The sequence below is a fragment of the Choloepus didactylus genome, chromosome 3 (assembly GCF_015220235.1).
Source record: "Choloepus didactylus isolate mChoDid1 chromosome 3, mChoDid1.pri, whole genome shotgun sequence".
NCBI lineage: Eukaryota > Metazoa > Chordata > Mammalia > Pilosa > Megalonychidae > Choloepus > Choloepus didactylus.
Genome location: NC_051309.1, coordinates 156,232,327 through 156,248,695, shown reverse-complemented (window position 1 = coordinate 156,248,695; position 16,369 = coordinate 156,232,327). Strand labels below are relative to the sequence as shown.

The window sequence follows — 16,369 nt, the reverse complement described above, 5'->3', positions numbered from 1 at the left end:
ATATTCTCCATCCCATGATGCGGGGTCCAGATTCCTCCCCGGGAGTCATATTTCATGTTGCCAGGGGTATTTACACCCCTGAGTGTCAGATCCCATGTAGGGGGGAGAGCAGTGATTTCATCTGCCAAGTTGGCTTAGCTAGAGAGAGAGGGCCACATCTGAGCAACAAAGAGGCATTCAGGAGGAGACACTTGGGCACAATTATAAGCAGGCTTAGCCTCTCCTTTGCAGTAACAGTCTCCCCAAGGGTAAGTCCCATGATTGAGGGCTCAGCCCATCAAACCACCAGTCCCCAATGTCTGTGAGCACATCAGCAAACACTGAGGTGGGGAAGCCCACCACCCCTGCATTCTCCCCCAGCAATGTTCACATTAGTGGTAGCATATAATATTTCTCTTTTTGTTCCTGGCTTATTTCGCTCAGCATTATGTCTTCAGGGTTCATACAAGTTGTCATATGTTTCACGACATAGTTCCTTCTTACTGCCGTGTAGTATTCCATCGTGTGTATATACCACATTTTATTTATCCACTCACATATTGAAGGATATTTGGGTTGTTTCCATCTCTTGGCAATTGTGAATAATGCTGCTATGAATACTGGCATGCAGATATCTGTTCGCATCACTGCTTTCAGATATTCCAGGTATATACTGAGAAGTGCAATTGCTGGATCGAAGGGTAACTCTATATCTAGTTTTCTAAGGAACTGCAAGACTGTCTTTCAGAGTGGCTGAACCATTATATAGTCCCAACAACAAAGAATAAGAGTTCCAATTTCTCTACATCCTCTCCAGCATTTGTAGATTCCTGTTTGTTTAATGCCAGCCATTCTAATTGGTGTGAGATGGTATCTCGTTGTAGTCTTAATTTGCATCTCTCTAATAGCTAGTGAAGCTGAGCATTTTTTCATGTGTTTCTTGGGCATTTGTTTTTCCCCTTCAGAGAACTGTCTCTTCATATCTTTTGCCCATTTTATGATTGGGCTGTCTGTACTATTGCCATTGAGTTGTAAGATTTCTTTATATATGCAAGATATCAGTCTTTTGTCAGATACATGGTTTCCAAAATTTTTTCCCATTGTGTTGGCTGCCTCTTCATCTTTTTGACAAACTCCTTTGAGGTACATAAACTTCTAAGCTTGAGGAGTTCCTGTTTATCTATTTTTTCCTTTGTTGCTTGTGCTTTGGGTGTAAGGTCTAGGAAGTGACCTCCTAATACAAGGTCTTGAAGATGTCTCCCTACATTATCTTCTAGGAGTTTTATGGTACTGTCTTTTATATTGAGATCTTTGATCCACTTTGAGTTAATTTTTGTGTAGGGTGTGAGGTAGGGTCCTCTTTCATTCTTTTGGATATGGATATCCAACTCTCCCAGCCCCATTGTTGAAAAGACTGTTATGTCCCAGTTCAGTGGCTTTGGGGGCCTTATCAAAGATCAGTCAGCTGTAGATCTGGGGGTCTATCTCCAAATTCTCAATTCAATTCTATTGATTGATATATCTATCTTTGTGCCAGTACCATGCTGTTTTGACTACTGTGGCTTTATAATAAGCTTCAAAGTCAGGGAGTGTAAGTCCTCCCACTTGGTTTTTCTTTTTTAAAGTGTTTTTAGCAATTGGAGGCATCTTCCTTTTCCAAATACATTTGATAACTAGCTTTTCCAAGTCTGCAAAGTAGGTTGTTAGAATTTTGATTGTGATTGCATTGAATCTGTAGATAAGTTTGGGTAGAATTAACATCTTAATGACATTTAGCCTTCCTATCCATGAACATGGAATATTTTTCCATCTTTTAAGGTCCTTTTCTATTTCTTTTAGTAGAATTATGTAGTTTTCTTTGTGCAGGTCTTTTACATCTTTGATTAAGTTTATTCCTAGGTACTTGATTTTTTTAGTTGCTATTGAAAATGGTACTTTTTCTTGAGTGTCTCTTCACTTCTTTCATTTCTAGCATATAGAAACATTACTGACTTCTGTGCATTAATCTTGTATCCCACTACTTTGCTAAATTTGTTTATTATTTCCAGTAGCTGTATCGTTGATTTCTCAGGGTGTTCCAGATATAAGATCATATCATCTGAAGCCCATGAGTTTTTAAAGTGAAAAGTAGATTAAAGAATGAAGACTAGTCTTTTCACAAAAACATTTATGATTGTTGAAAAATTTAAGAAACATAGATAAGCAAAATGTAGGGTGAGAAAATGTAACAGCACACCAGAGAGATTCACTCTGAGCATTTGGTTTTTCTTTTCCTCTCTCTCTGACTCAAGTTTACAGTTTTGTAAACTTTTCTTCACTCAACAATAGACTAGACGTGTCTTTCCATGTCATTACATGTTCATCTGAAACATTCATGGCATTTTATTATATACATGTACCATATGTATTTAACCAATTCCGTATTATTGGATTGTTAGGTTATTTTTAAATGTTCAAGATCATACACAATGGAACAAAAAATATCCCAGTACTAAATCTTTGTGTGCAGTTTTATTTTGTTAGGATACACTGAGTTATTGGAAGTGATGAGTTAAGAACCCCTTTAAAGGCCTTTGATATTTATTGCCAAATCTGTATGCAGAAAGATTACTGCAATTTACACTCCTACCATGGTCTTACAAACACTGGATGTCATTCTAAAACTCTATGTTAATTTGATGTACAAAAATAGCACATCCCTTTTATTTATTTTTTTAACTTAATGATATAATCATCCCATCACAAATATTTTTGGCCTGTATATTTCTAGGGACACCTCATTAAGGGAGACAAGTATTCTTGGGTATTAGGTGGAAGATTGTAATTGTTTTGTTACTGAATTGTTTATCAGGTCAGTTAGTATCTTAAAGCAAGTTCTGATTTGAAATTTTTAGTCATTTCACTCTTCCTCTGATTAGACAAACCTTATATATTATAATGTAATGAAAATGAAAGAAAACAGTTCTGAGACATTTCAGTCAGAATTACATTTACAGGACATTGGTAACAAAAAGAATGCAGCTTGGGTTTCAAATATTCATAGTTTTCACCATCCCCTCCCTCCAACTATGCTTTATAGACTGATAACATGTAGTGCAATTCTGATAACTGACAGTTACAGTGTGCTGTAAGTCCAAGCATGGACAGCCTTCCAGAACAGAAAGGAAGCCGTTGGGTAGCTTGAAAGAGAGAAAGGGAGAAAGGAGGCTATGCAGGATCACTAATCTTTAGACCCTAGGAGAAGAAATACATCCTGTTGAGCTTGGGGTGACTTATCTTAGGTAAAAATTTTAGGGAGTCCAGTTTGATTTGAGGTATTTCTGAGAAACTGAATGAAAATAGTCCTGGTTACTTCCAGTCTGTGGGACTCTAGGAACAATGGATTGACCCAAGTTGGAAGGTAGGAAAATGGGTGACCTAAGTCACCTCCGTCTGCCTGGAGAAGAACTGAGAGAGATCTTATCTCCTTGATGTCCCTCCTATTAAGGGTTGACCAGAAGTTAAACAGACCTACCAGGTTCTGTCCTGGAGCAGGCTCTAGTCATCTTCTGATATAAATTCTCATTGCTAAAGCTGAAGCCAAACTGGCCACTAAGCAATGGACAGCTGTTGCTTATTGAAAGACAGTAATGGGATAGCAGAACTCCTCTGAATAAATTTCAATTGCTATTTTGATCGTGAAGTTAACACTTCACATCTTGAAACATTAATGCTTATGAGAGCTTTGATGTGTAGAGCTTTCATGGCCTGAGTTAAGTTAGAGATTCATAAGCTAGGACATCTTAAGGAAAGACTCATGCTTGTCTCAGCTAATTAATATTATACAGTCCAGTTCCCCTAGATTGACAGAAATATCCCTGAGCAGAAAACAAAGGACAGCAAGAAAAGGGGAGACAACAGAATGTAATATATGGAGCTGTGAAAAAATCTGGCACCCAGGTTATTCTGATGTGTAGCTAATTTGAAGAACTAACTAGCTTGGAGCAACATTTCTCATATTTGAGAAATGCCAGATATCTTTTAAAGGTAAGAATATTTATGGATCCCCAGGTAAGTGGTAGAGGCAAAAGCTTGGGTTGAGTGGTGTGGCAGTTTGAAGCTGTTATGTACTCCAGAAAAGGCCATGAACTTTTAAACCATTCCTGTGGGTGCAGACCTATGGTAGGTGGGACCTTTTGATTAGGTTATTTCAAATGAGGTGTGACCCCCCCCCCCCCTTATTCAAGGTAGGTCTTAAATCTCTTACTGGAGTCCTTTGTAAGAGGATAAAACACATACAGAAGCTAAGACATGAAATTAAGAGACGCTTATGGATAAAAGCCCCAGAGAAGTTTAGAGAAAAAGCCACAGATGGAGAACCCAGAAGCTGAAGCAATGAAATCTGGGAGAGAAGGACCAGCAGACATCTCCATGTACCTTGTTGTCTGACAGAGGAGTTCAAACTTGCTGGTAACCAATCTTTACATAAGGCAATCTTTTGATGCCTCAATTGGGACATTTTCATGGCCTTAGAATTGTAAATTTGTAAGCTAATAAGTCCCCATTGTTAAAAGCCAGTCCATTTCTGGTATATTGCATTCTGGCAGCTTTAGCAAACCAAAACAAGTGGGTTAAAGAGAAAATGAAATCCAGGACAGGAAATAGAGTTTTCTCTCAAGTGAAACAGAGAAACAAGGCAATTAACTGGAGAAGGGTGTGGAGACATAACAAGGTGGGTTTTTTTTTCTTTTTAAATATAATGTAATGTTGTATACTAATAGAGTTCGTGAGAGAGGAAAAATGATAATAGGAGAGAGAGAGGACAGTTAAGTTTTGAAGTGATGTCCTCCAGTAGGTAAGAGAAAATTGGATCTAGAGTCCAAGAGGAGGGTTGAGACTTGGAGGAAAATGTGAGTCATTTATTTCTAGTTGTTAGAGGAAATGCAGATATAAAAGTAGAAATCATGGCAGGAATTTGAAAAATTTCACTTCTGATCTCATCTTTTTTTTTTTTAAATAGGAAAGAAGATCATTAACTGAAGGGAGATGGTGTTGGAGGTTTGAGGGCAGAAAAAGCATGAAATAATTATCTAAGTGAGTGAGAGAATGAATGAACCAGGAAAAATAGAATGACTGCTGGACAAGGGCCTGCTTAAGGTGAGGGATTCTGAAATAAAAGGGGAATGGTTTGCATGGTTGTGTGTTTTCCTTCAGTCCCATTTAGTAGTCCAGGTGCAGAGGTAATGGTAGTGGAGAGGTTTGATGAACACCGGGATTTAGCCAGGAGAATATAACGGAGGTAGAGAATGGTAGGGAGTTGGGGGTATATGAAAGAGAATGATTACAAATATGAACTATGGAATATAATTTGTGTAGGCAGGGAAGTGAACATGATGGAGATAAGGGACAATGAAAAAGTTGTTGGGATCAATGGCTTGTAGGCAAAGGAGTGACGGAATATGTACTGAAGGGTGGGAAACTCCAAAAGACTGGAGGTTTTGGTACAAGAGTTTACAGAAGGAATCAGATATGAGTGAGGTCTGTTTCATTTCATTCTGAATTCTATATTCCGGTCTTTCATATTCAATATCCAGTCTGGGTACTCGATTACCTCATGCTGGTTTCTTTACACCACCTTCTCTGTTCTGTAAACTACGCTCCTCACAAAGCAGTAAGAAGTCTCTTTCTGAAGGTTATTTCAGTCTTGCTACTCACATCCTTAGAGGTTTATAATGACTTTGGCCCAATATTTCAAATCAAATTTTAATGTAATTTACAAACAATAATCCCTATAACTTCTTACTGTGGCCCCTCCCACTCCATTACATTTTTTTTTTTCATTTTCACATATAAACACTGCATATTTCGCAGGAGTTCTCTAAATAAAAAGAAATAGTCTTCTCCTATTATCTCCCCACTGATTTCATTATTTCGAGAAAAGCCAGAAGCTTAGTCTTCAAGTTTTCTTTAGCTGTTCCATGGTTCTTTGTTGCATCTTTCACCACCTTTCCAGAGTAATTGCAGCACATCCCAGACATTGATTTCTTAATTTCTATTTACCCCTGTGATATGTTATAGGCTCAAGACATTGAGAGTCAGTTTGTTTTTTATCCAAATATGTGGTAAGATTTAGCAATACAGTCTTCAAATACAGAGCGGTCTTTTGTCTTCCCCCTTCCCTCTGGCAGTCTGTGCACATGATTTCCTTTGATCTCTTATCAAGGAATTCCAGATGGAACCCTTTGTTTGCTTTCATCACTGTACTTTGCTCTAGGTTCAGTGTTCTAATTGGGTGTCTTTCTTTCAAAGGGATATATATTAGGTCCTTAGGCTATTATTTTTTCTCTAGTGATTGGTTATTCCAAGTGATTAGTTCTCATTTGACCGACTTCTTCTCTAGAACTTTGGGACTAATGGTACTTAGGTAATTTTTCATACAACAGATCATGAAGATGATGCCTTTCTCATATCCACTCCCTATCTTTTTTAAGGGATTTCAGGTAAACCATTACTGTGTTTACAATAACAGTTTAAGAAATATTTTTCTTGGTGTTTCTGGAGAGTGGTGGGAGCTCAACCAAGCTAATATCTAGTAGAAAATATTACTTCTAGTTTTTGGATAATCCTTTTAAGGCCTAATATAGGGAGCATTCATTAGTGACAGGACTTAGCTCCTTTATTTCTATTTGGTATTATAGAAAAGAGATCTATAAAAATTGTATTGTACTGTCTGGCCAGTTCATTTAAGCATCCTAAACACATGGAGCTTAGAATAGGAAATGAGATCTTGTAAATATGTATAGCTTAATGTAATACCCTGATACATTCCAGAGTATGTTGGGAAAATAATAAAAAAGTATTTGCAAGGTCCCTTGAGGAATGGGAGAAAAAATATGGAACTATTAAACTTCCCCACCTGGGAAATTCCTGGTACTCTCTCAAGCATTAGGGACTAAGCCAAGCCCTCAATCTTGAGGCTTGCTCTTGTGAAACACTTCTTGAATGGGGAAACTAAGCCTACCTATAATTATGCTTAAGAGACACTTCCAGAGAACCTCTTTTGTTGCTCAGATGTGGCCTCTCTCTCTCTAAGCCTAATTCTGCAAATAAACTCATTACCCTCCCCACTACTTGGAACATGACTCCCAGGGGTGTAAATCTCCCTGGCAACATGGGACTTGATTTCCAGGGTGAGCCTGGCCCTGGCATCATGTGATTGAAATGCCTTCTGGACCAAAAGGGGGGAAAAGAATTCTACCAAAATAAGGTTCCAGTGGCTGAGAGGTTACAAATTGAATCAAAAGGCTATTTTGGAGGTTACTCTTTTGGAAGTTTCAGCTAGATATTGCAAATTGCCATGGTATGCCAAGCCCTACTGATAGTACTCCTGAAAATCCTAAAGAATACTCAGGGCTCCAGCTGAGACTCTATAAAAGTTTCGCTTGCTAAGTTTGTTTATCAGATACTTAAAACCTCTAGATTGTTCCTATGCCAGATAAGCCCTGAAATCCAGAGGTACCAGTCTCTCCAAGAACATCAACTGGTTGCATTCCCTACCCCATAATGTTGACACCCCTTTTCAACATGAAAAAGTTAGAATGGTCATTGTCCACATATCCCTGAAGATTGAGAGAATGACTGAAAGAGAGGGAGGAGTTGTAACAGAGAAGATAGGATTTGACAAATGATTATGACTACTGAATCATTATATAGATATTTCTTTTTAGTCTCTAATGTATTAGAACAACTAAAGGAAATACTTACAATTGTGGAACTGTAAATTTTCTGTATAACTACTTGTTAAACTGTATTTTGAAATTTATCTCTCTTGTGCACATATATATTTCACAATAAAAAGTGTTTAAAAATTGTTTTGTAATCATTCCATAGGATAATAAATGTTTCAGAATGTTGCTGTGCAAGTTAGAATCCCATCCTCCACTGCTGCCACCACCTCTTATTCCCTTTATTCATAGAGTTGACATTAAGGAGTGGAAATGGCTGGGAGTGATCCATTACAATCATTCAGGATGCTCTTCTCTGAAAACTTACTCCAGATACTATAGAAATAAATGCATTAGGGAGAAAAATGTATTTAATGAAATATTACAGTGGAAGCATCGAGAATAATGTCCTTTACTGTATAAATGATCTTAACCTGTGAGAGAAAAGTAAACTGTCAGCACCTCTTCAAGCCTTTAATTTTATCCATTTCACTTCCCTCTGTAGATGGCCTAACTTCTTACTTTACTGAGTAAAGTACTTTACTAAAAATACGGCTTAAGTGAGTTCTCTCTCTATGCAGAGTTGCCTTCAGTCCCTTCACTGCTTCATCCTCCCTCATTTCTCTGATTTTCTTCCACAAGGAACACACATCTCTCCTCGTAGTGGCTGATCTTTCTACTCATGTGCTTGATCTAACCCCTTGTTATTCCTCAGAGATTTTACTCCTTCAATTTCCCCCATTTTCCTTTGTGAATTTAATTTTTTTTTCCTACCAGCTGTTTCACATATGTAGATAAATACATTTATGTCTCCATCCTGACAAACACCATTTTCTTGCCTCAGCTACTAAAATCAATACTATTTTTCTCGGGTCGCAACCCTTTTTGTCCTTTGAGAAGCATATGACATATTAACATGTTAACTATCCCCTCTTTGAATTCCCCTTTCCTATCTTCCAGTTCTTCTTTCCTCATTATTATTTCTTCCTTGTTCTTTCGCCAATTCCCCTCTCTCCTATGTTTTTAAATTGGTGGTACTGTATTTTCCAACATTCTCTCATCAAAACTATATTTCCTTTGGTGGTATCATCAACTCTCACATCTTTAGTTAATATGTATCTATATATATGGCATATAAATGTACATGAGCAGAAACCTCTCAAATCTATAATTCTTTATCCCAATTGTTCATAATGCTTAAGAAAAACAACAATGGTATTAGCTACTATTTAGTGATCATCTACTATGTGCCATACACAAAGCTACATGCTTTTCTTTCATTTTTCCTATTATCTTATTTAATCTTCAAATCAGGTATAATATCTTCAAATCAGATATCAGAGTTGGATATTATCATTCACATTTTTCAGAGAAGGAAACAGGTTTAGAGGCCTTAAGCTATTTTCCCAAAGTCACATAGTAAGCCAGTGGTACTGAGAAAGCAAAAATTCTCTACATGGATTCTATCAACATCTCAATCAGCCCAGTGCATCCTTCTCACCTTCTATTTTTGGTTAATAACAACACTTCACTTCTTATTTTGTTAATGTTAGGGCTCAGGTTCTAAACCTTTGGGTTATCTTCCCATCTCCTCTTTCATAGATCTCTTCACATAATCACATAATTACTTGCCAAGTTTTTCATAACAATTTTGAATCCAGCCCTCCATTCCAGTTTCAATGCTGCCATACTATAAATCAAGCCCCCATCTCTTGTCTTGTCTATTATAAAAGTTATCTTAACTAGTCCCCTTTGCATCCTGTCCTTGTACACTGCTACATGATTAATATTCCTGAATCCCAGCTAGAGAATGTCATTTATTTTCTCATAGTTCTTCCGAATTTCCATTTCCTGCTGAATTGGATACAGACTCCTCAGGCTAGTGGTGGTATATTGAAGATTAGAGCTTCTTTTGAGGATAAACTGAGAAAAGTACACATAAAATACTTAGTACAGTGTTTACATATAGAGAGTTTAATACTTATTTCATAATTATAATAACAATTCAGTGCTTCCCACAATATGCTCTGAACTTATTCCTCCAGCTTACATATTCCAAGGCCTCTCTTTTCTATTCTAACAGGATAACTTAACATCTCCACTCTTCTGTTGTGCTTTTTTCCAAACAGTTTTCCTTTCCTGAAATGTCCCTTTTCTTGCCATTATCTGTCTCCACCTTTGAAATCCTATCAATTACAGGTCCCTTTCAAAGGCTACCTTCTTTGTGAAGATTTTCCAGATTCAAGATTTTCTTGATAGACTTGGTTCAAATGACAAGTAACACGGACTACATGGAAATATAATTATTTGGATACTTCTCTCCTGTTTTCTGGATTACAGAGTCTCTGAGGGAAGAGTTTGCATCTGATTAATTCTGCATCTTTGTGGAGGCTAACACAGTAACTTGTGTAATACTTGCACTCAAAATAGATTTGAATTTGTTTTCTATGATCACTCCCTGATTTATTAAAATAATACCAGGCTGCTATAATCAAAAGACCCCAAATTGCTCAGACTCAGGTATGATAGAAGTTAATTGCCTTGAGGGAGGCATGGGTTCAAGGCAGGTAGGGCACTCTGCTCCCTGCACAAACTGACTTGAGTGTCCAGTTTCCTCTATCTTGTTGTTCAACTGTTTCCTGATGATTGCCTCATCTGAATGATGAAAGCCGGCATAACTCCCTCATGTTCTCAATACAGTGTATTGGAAGAGGAAGAGGAAGTAGAAAGCAAGCAATTTTCTTTTAAGGAAACTCCACAGAAGTTACACATAGGTTTCCAATCACATTCCAGTTATGAGAGTTTAGTCATATGGCCACACTGAGCTGTAAGGGAGTCTGGGAGTAGCCTCTAGATGAACGATGCAGTCATGTGCTCTGTTAACACTCAGGGCATTTCTGTTTCCAAAAAGAAGACTTGGAGAATGAAAAGTAGAGGTGTGCTGATTTGAATCTGTTATGTACCCCATAAAAGACTATGTTCTTTTAATCCACTCTTGTTGGGGTAGACCTATTATGGGTGGGATCTTTTGATTGGTTGTTTCCATGGAGATGTGACCCTGCTTACTCAAGGTGGGTCTTAATTAGTTTACTGGAGTACTTAAGAAAGCTCAGGGGGAGAGAGAAAGAGTGTGAGAGAGAGAGAGAGAGTGAGTGCTCAGAGTAGACACAGACCCGGATGCTTGGCAATGCAGACAGAAAGACCTTTGGAGACGCTAAACTAAGAGATGAACCAGAGAGTTTGCCCCGAGAAGCTAAGTAAGAACCCACAGATGCTTAAAGAGAAAGCCACTGGAATCAGAAGCTAAAAGCAACATAACCCTGGAGCAAAGGACTGGCAGATGCCAGCCACATACCTTTCCAGCTGACAGAGGTGTTCTGAACACCATATGCTTTTCTTCAGTGAAGGTATCCTCTTGTTGATGCCTTAGTTTGGACACTTTTATGGTCTTAGAACAGTAAATTTGGAACTTAATAAACCCCCATTGTAAATGCCAATCCATTTCTAGTATATTGCATTCCGGCAGCTTTAGCAAACTGGAACAGGGCACAATTAGCAGTCTTTGTTGCACCCCTTCGTGAATGATAATATATGTTATATTTTGCTTTTACTTTCTGTATCTTCTTATAATTGAGACACTTAGAGATTCAATTATTCTGAATAACTGAGTGTTTTGGATAGCTGAGTATCTATTTGACCTAAAACTTTTTTATTTGGCAGTTTCAAAAAGAAATCTTTCAAAATGTGTTACATCTTCAATTAAATTATTGAGCTTATTTTAATCATTTCTTAAAGACTCGGGGTCATCTTTTACAAATATCAGCTATTTCACTGAGCTGAACTAGAGTGATGTCTTGGATATGATGGTTCAGGCTCCTCTATATAAACTTTCATTGCTAGATTATGATGTGATAGAGTGATGCCCTTGGATACTCATCAGGCTTTTGTGCTTACACGCAATGTCTCCAGTTCTTGTGTCTAATTTTAAATAATACACCTTCTGTCTGCTATTAGACTTTCCCATTTGATACTGCTTGCTGATGTCAGTGTGATTGTCTATAGAAGTCCTCCCCCACTTTTCTTGCTGTTTGTAATGTTTCATGGACTTAGAAATTAAACAAAATCTATGTGTCTGGCACAGTTCTAGGTATTTTACACATTTTAACATCTCTCATCCCTGTATCAATCTTATAAAAGATATCAATTATTTTCCTCATTTTCTGGGTGATTCAACTGAGCATCCAGGTTAAGTAACTTGCCCAAGGTTTCAGAGCTGGTAACTGGCAGAGCCAGGATTCAACTCAGATGGACTAACCTCAGAATCTGCACTCTTAATAATTACACTGCACCAACTTAAGGCTTCTTTGCACTCTGTTCTAGCTAAAAATAAATAGATTCTGAAAGAGAGTGTTAGAGGCTTTTCTATAAATAGGATTTTTGGTATTCTAGTGCATGCGGATTGAATCACAAAATAGATGAGTTCCACATAGGTGAGGTATTATGGCAACTTTAGTTGTGAGGCAGTTATGTCAGAGAGTGGTGAGAGAGCTTATTCTATACTATACAAAGTAGATCAATTACAAAGCAAGGATGCAGATGAGAAACCAAGTGTTTCTTCTCTTTTCTACATTTGATGTCACTGTTAATTGGAAGCCAATTCATTCTCTTTCTCACAGTGGCCAAACAGTAGCTTGCTCGATGTGTCCTGATTTGGAATACATTCAAGACTGCTGCTTCCCATAATGACTCTTCATGTCACCAGGATGTCAGAGGGAAAGTTTCAAGGGAAGAAAGGAAAAGACTGGAGAATGTCTCCAGAATTTTTCTTTGCTGCTATAATATAGAAGTTAGTTTCCAAACATGACTGATTTAAAAGAAAAAAAGGATTGTCTCTTGGTCCGGGAAAAAGGTAAATATGAGGAAAGTTGGTACTTTGGAAGGAAATATACATGGGGAAAATGCAAAATTTAATATCTGGACAATGTTTTTTATGCAATTTTATTGAGATACATTCACATACCATATAATCATCCAAAGTGTACAATTAATTGTTCACAGTATCATTATTGTTGTTGTGCATTCATCACCACAGCCAATTTTTTGAACATTTTCATTACTCCAAAACATAAAAATAAAAATAGGAATAAGAATAAAAATAAAAGTAAAAAGGAACACCCAAAACATCTCATACCCCCCCCCATTATTCATTTACTTTTTGCCCCCCTTTCTTCTACTCTTCTGTTCATACACTAGACAAAGGGAGTGTGAGCCACAAGGTTTTCACAGTCACATGGTCACACTGTATAAACTATACAGTTATACGATCATCTTCAAGAATCAAGGACAATGGATTGCAATTCAACAGTTTCGAGTATTTCTTTCTAGCTATTCTAATACCCTAAAAACTAAAAAGGAATATTTATATAATGCATAAGAAGAACCTCCAGAATGACCTCTCAATTCCATTTGAAATCTCTCAGCCACTGAAACTTTATTTTGTTTCATCTATTTTCCCCTTTTGTTCAGGAAGGCTTTCTCAATTCCATGATGCCAGGTCCAGGCTCAACTCTGGGAGTCATGTTCCACAATGCCAGGGAGATTTACACTCCTGGGAGTCACGTCCCATGTAAGGGTCAGGGCAGTGAGTTCACCTGCTGTGTGAGCTTAGAGAGAGGGGCCACATTTAAGCAACGAAAGAGGTTCTCTGGAGGTGACCCTTAGGCACAATTATAAGTAGGCTTAGCCTCTCCTTTGCAGTAACAGGCTTCATAAGGGCAAGCCCCAAGATTGAGGGATTGGCCTACTACAATGGTGGTCCCCAATGCTTGTGAGAATATCAGGAATTCCCCAGGTGGGAAGTTTAATATTACACATTTTTCCTCAGTCCAATATTTTTTATTCTCTGCCCAGATTACTCTGGGATGTATCAGGGTTTCACGCTAACCTGTACAAACCAACCAGATCTCACCCCCTGGACAATGTTTTTAATTTAAAATATAGAGGTGTCATAGAGCTTGTTAGAGTGAAAAGATACCACCTGGGAACAATGCCAAAAACCAAGAAAATTAGTGCAGCAAAAAAAATGTTCTGTAAATGGTAATGATAGAGTAGGTTATAACTTTCATAGGATTGATATTTTTAAATGACTTTGAAGCTTTGTTAGTTTATTTTGATGACTAGCATCAGGTTTTGGAGTGTTTCTTGGGTGTTTGCTTATTTTTCTGCTTCAAAAACATTTTCTTTATAGAAGAGGTGACTATCACCAACTGAAAATTAAGAATTCTCTTCTCTAAGCTATTGCTTTGAATGTTTTTTAAAAATAAAACATAGCATATTTTAGAGCCTCAAAATTTGGTTTATTACAAAACAAGTATGATAGTAGAATTTTCTATAAAATCACAGACTTCCAGCATTTTGCACCCCTGCATCTCATTAACCTGTCAAAGTGAATAGTTACATTCATTTTTTATATAACAATGCATAATTACAAGTTATAAAACTCAGACTGAAGTATATAAAGGAAATAAACTAGCCTATACAGCAACAGAATGAGTATGTAGAATCTAGTGGCTTAGCAGTTAAGAAATTTTATATTTCTAAAACCTGATACTGGCAGAGATAAAGATTTCAACTTCAAACCAGCTACCATTAGACATTGCTATCTCTTTCTACTGCTCCCCATCTCAATCATCAATGAGAGTACAAGTGTATCTCAAGGAATACAGAGTCCGCTGAAAAAATTTTTTTAAAAGTATTTGAAGTTAATTGTTGGCCTACTGGCAAAATGTCCCTCAGCTTATATTAATTTCCTTAAATTCAAACAATATAAGGCAGCATCTATTTTCAGGGCTGTGCTAGGTTCAAAGACTTAAAAGACTCTTTAGAGATTACTTGGGAAGAGGTTCTCCAAGATCAATTCTGAATTGCTTGGGCTTCTATTAGAAGTTTTAGCTGGTTTACTTAGCCTTGTCCCTTTGAATTTGGAATAAAGCAATGTCTTGTACCATCTTGAGCACTCGACTTTTAACTCTGGTTTGATCTTTTGGATAGGATCGTTGTTCATCTCATCTGGTCATCTGGATTACCCGGCAGAAAATGACATCATGATTCAGCTGCTACATTTCTTTATGGGAAGGCAATGTACTTTCATTATGTGATGTAAACCCAGATGCTGGCTGTCTGTGGCTGTTGACCTGCCTTCTGGCTTTTGTGTTCCTTGGTTTTGTCTCAGTTTTAACCCCAGGTAAACCTAGATTCTAAATTCAGTCATTCCACTACACTGCAAGAACAACAAAAAATCCACTCACAGCAAGGTTTTAGTAAGTTTCATAGAGCTGATTGAAGATTAAAAGCCATGGGTGATAAGTGCATCGTCACAGTCCTGTTTGCCTTATTTTCTGTTTCTTTCTGTACCTTTCTCTTTCCCTCCAAATTCTGTCCCTCTGTCAGGTAGGGTATCCTCCCTCTCTCCAAGCTTTAATTGGTTGATAGCTAGGCTCGGATTGGGTAGGGGAGGGCCTAAGTTTTACTCTAAGCCCCTCTCAAAATATTCTTCAGCAAAGGGAGCTCTTTTCTTCAAAACAGTTCCAGGGTCAGCTTGTATATGCTTTGGGCATCCTATTATGGGTAACAGCTAGGAACTTTACCAATTCTTTTCTGCCCTATGTCTCCCTTTCCCCCTTTCTTCATCCTTCCCTTTTTCCTTCACTATATCTTTCCCTCTTTTCCTCCTTCCCTCCATACCTCCCTCTGTCCCTTCTCTTTTCTTCTTTCCTTACTTTCTTGTATACCCAATATCTACCAGATACTCTGCTAGACACTGAATTAAGGAGCATAAATAAGACATGTCCTTACTTTCAAGAAGCACCATTATAGAAGGGGAGACAAAAATCTGCAATGTGGGAGGCAGAAAGAGAGAGGAAGACCAAAAGTTTATTTCATGGTTGCTAGTTTAGAGAGTTGCTTTGATGGAAATGCCATTAATAGGAAATACTAGAGAAAGAGGAGGTTTTAGGCAGAAATTATAATTTTGGTTTGCAATATGATGAAGTTTTATGTACCTGCAAGATATCTAAGAGATAGGAAATTCATTTTGGAGTTCAGGAAAGAGATTAGAGCTGAAATATAATTTGGGGGGTCACTAGTAAGTGAGTATATGGGATTGCCCAGGATGGATAAGTATAATGAAAAGAAAAAAGGGCCCCTTCAAAAAAACTCCATGTAATCTTGGATGACAAATTTTACAGTAGAGCCAGTAAAAGTGATGCAAAAAGAAAGGTCAGCAATGTAGGATAAGAAGAGAGAGTAGTACTTTAGAAAAGAGAGGAGGATTTTCCTAAGGAAGGGAGTATTAACAGTATACAATGTCTCAGAAACATCAAGTTCACTAAAGACTGAAAAGGAGCCATTAAGTAAATCTTACAACTTTCTTACATAATTATCATAGATCTTCCCTTCTTGTTCCATTTCTAGTATAGATAAAGGGCAGATTGTCACCATCTTCTTCACTTTTGTTGTCTATGTTCAGTAAGTATTTTGTGAGCCTCCTCAGAAACATATCATAGTTTTTATTTCTCTAAAGTCCATATTGCACTTTCATCTTGACATAGTCCCACTAGAAGAGGTGAGTTAATGCTCCATTTGATCTCACTTTGGTTTTATTAATTCATTCCTAAATAGTACTTGCT

At 37.4% G+C, this 16,369-nt stretch overlaps 1 long non-coding RNA gene across 1 annotated transcript in view; it reads left to right on the top strand.

The window, feature by feature from the left end:
• Positions 1 to 15,125, top strand: part of LOC119529889 — a 30,320-nt gene extending 15,195 nt beyond the window's left edge. The window contains exons 3-5 of the long non-coding RNA XR_005215967.1: positions 4,979 to 5,115; positions 12,359 to 12,591; positions 14,733 to 15,125. This is a non-coding gene — a long non-coding RNA (uncharacterized LOC119529889). The remainder of the gene's footprint in view (positions 1 to 4,978; positions 5,116 to 12,358; positions 12,592 to 14,732) is intronic.
• Positions 15,126 to 16,369: the final 1,244 nt, after the last annotated feature.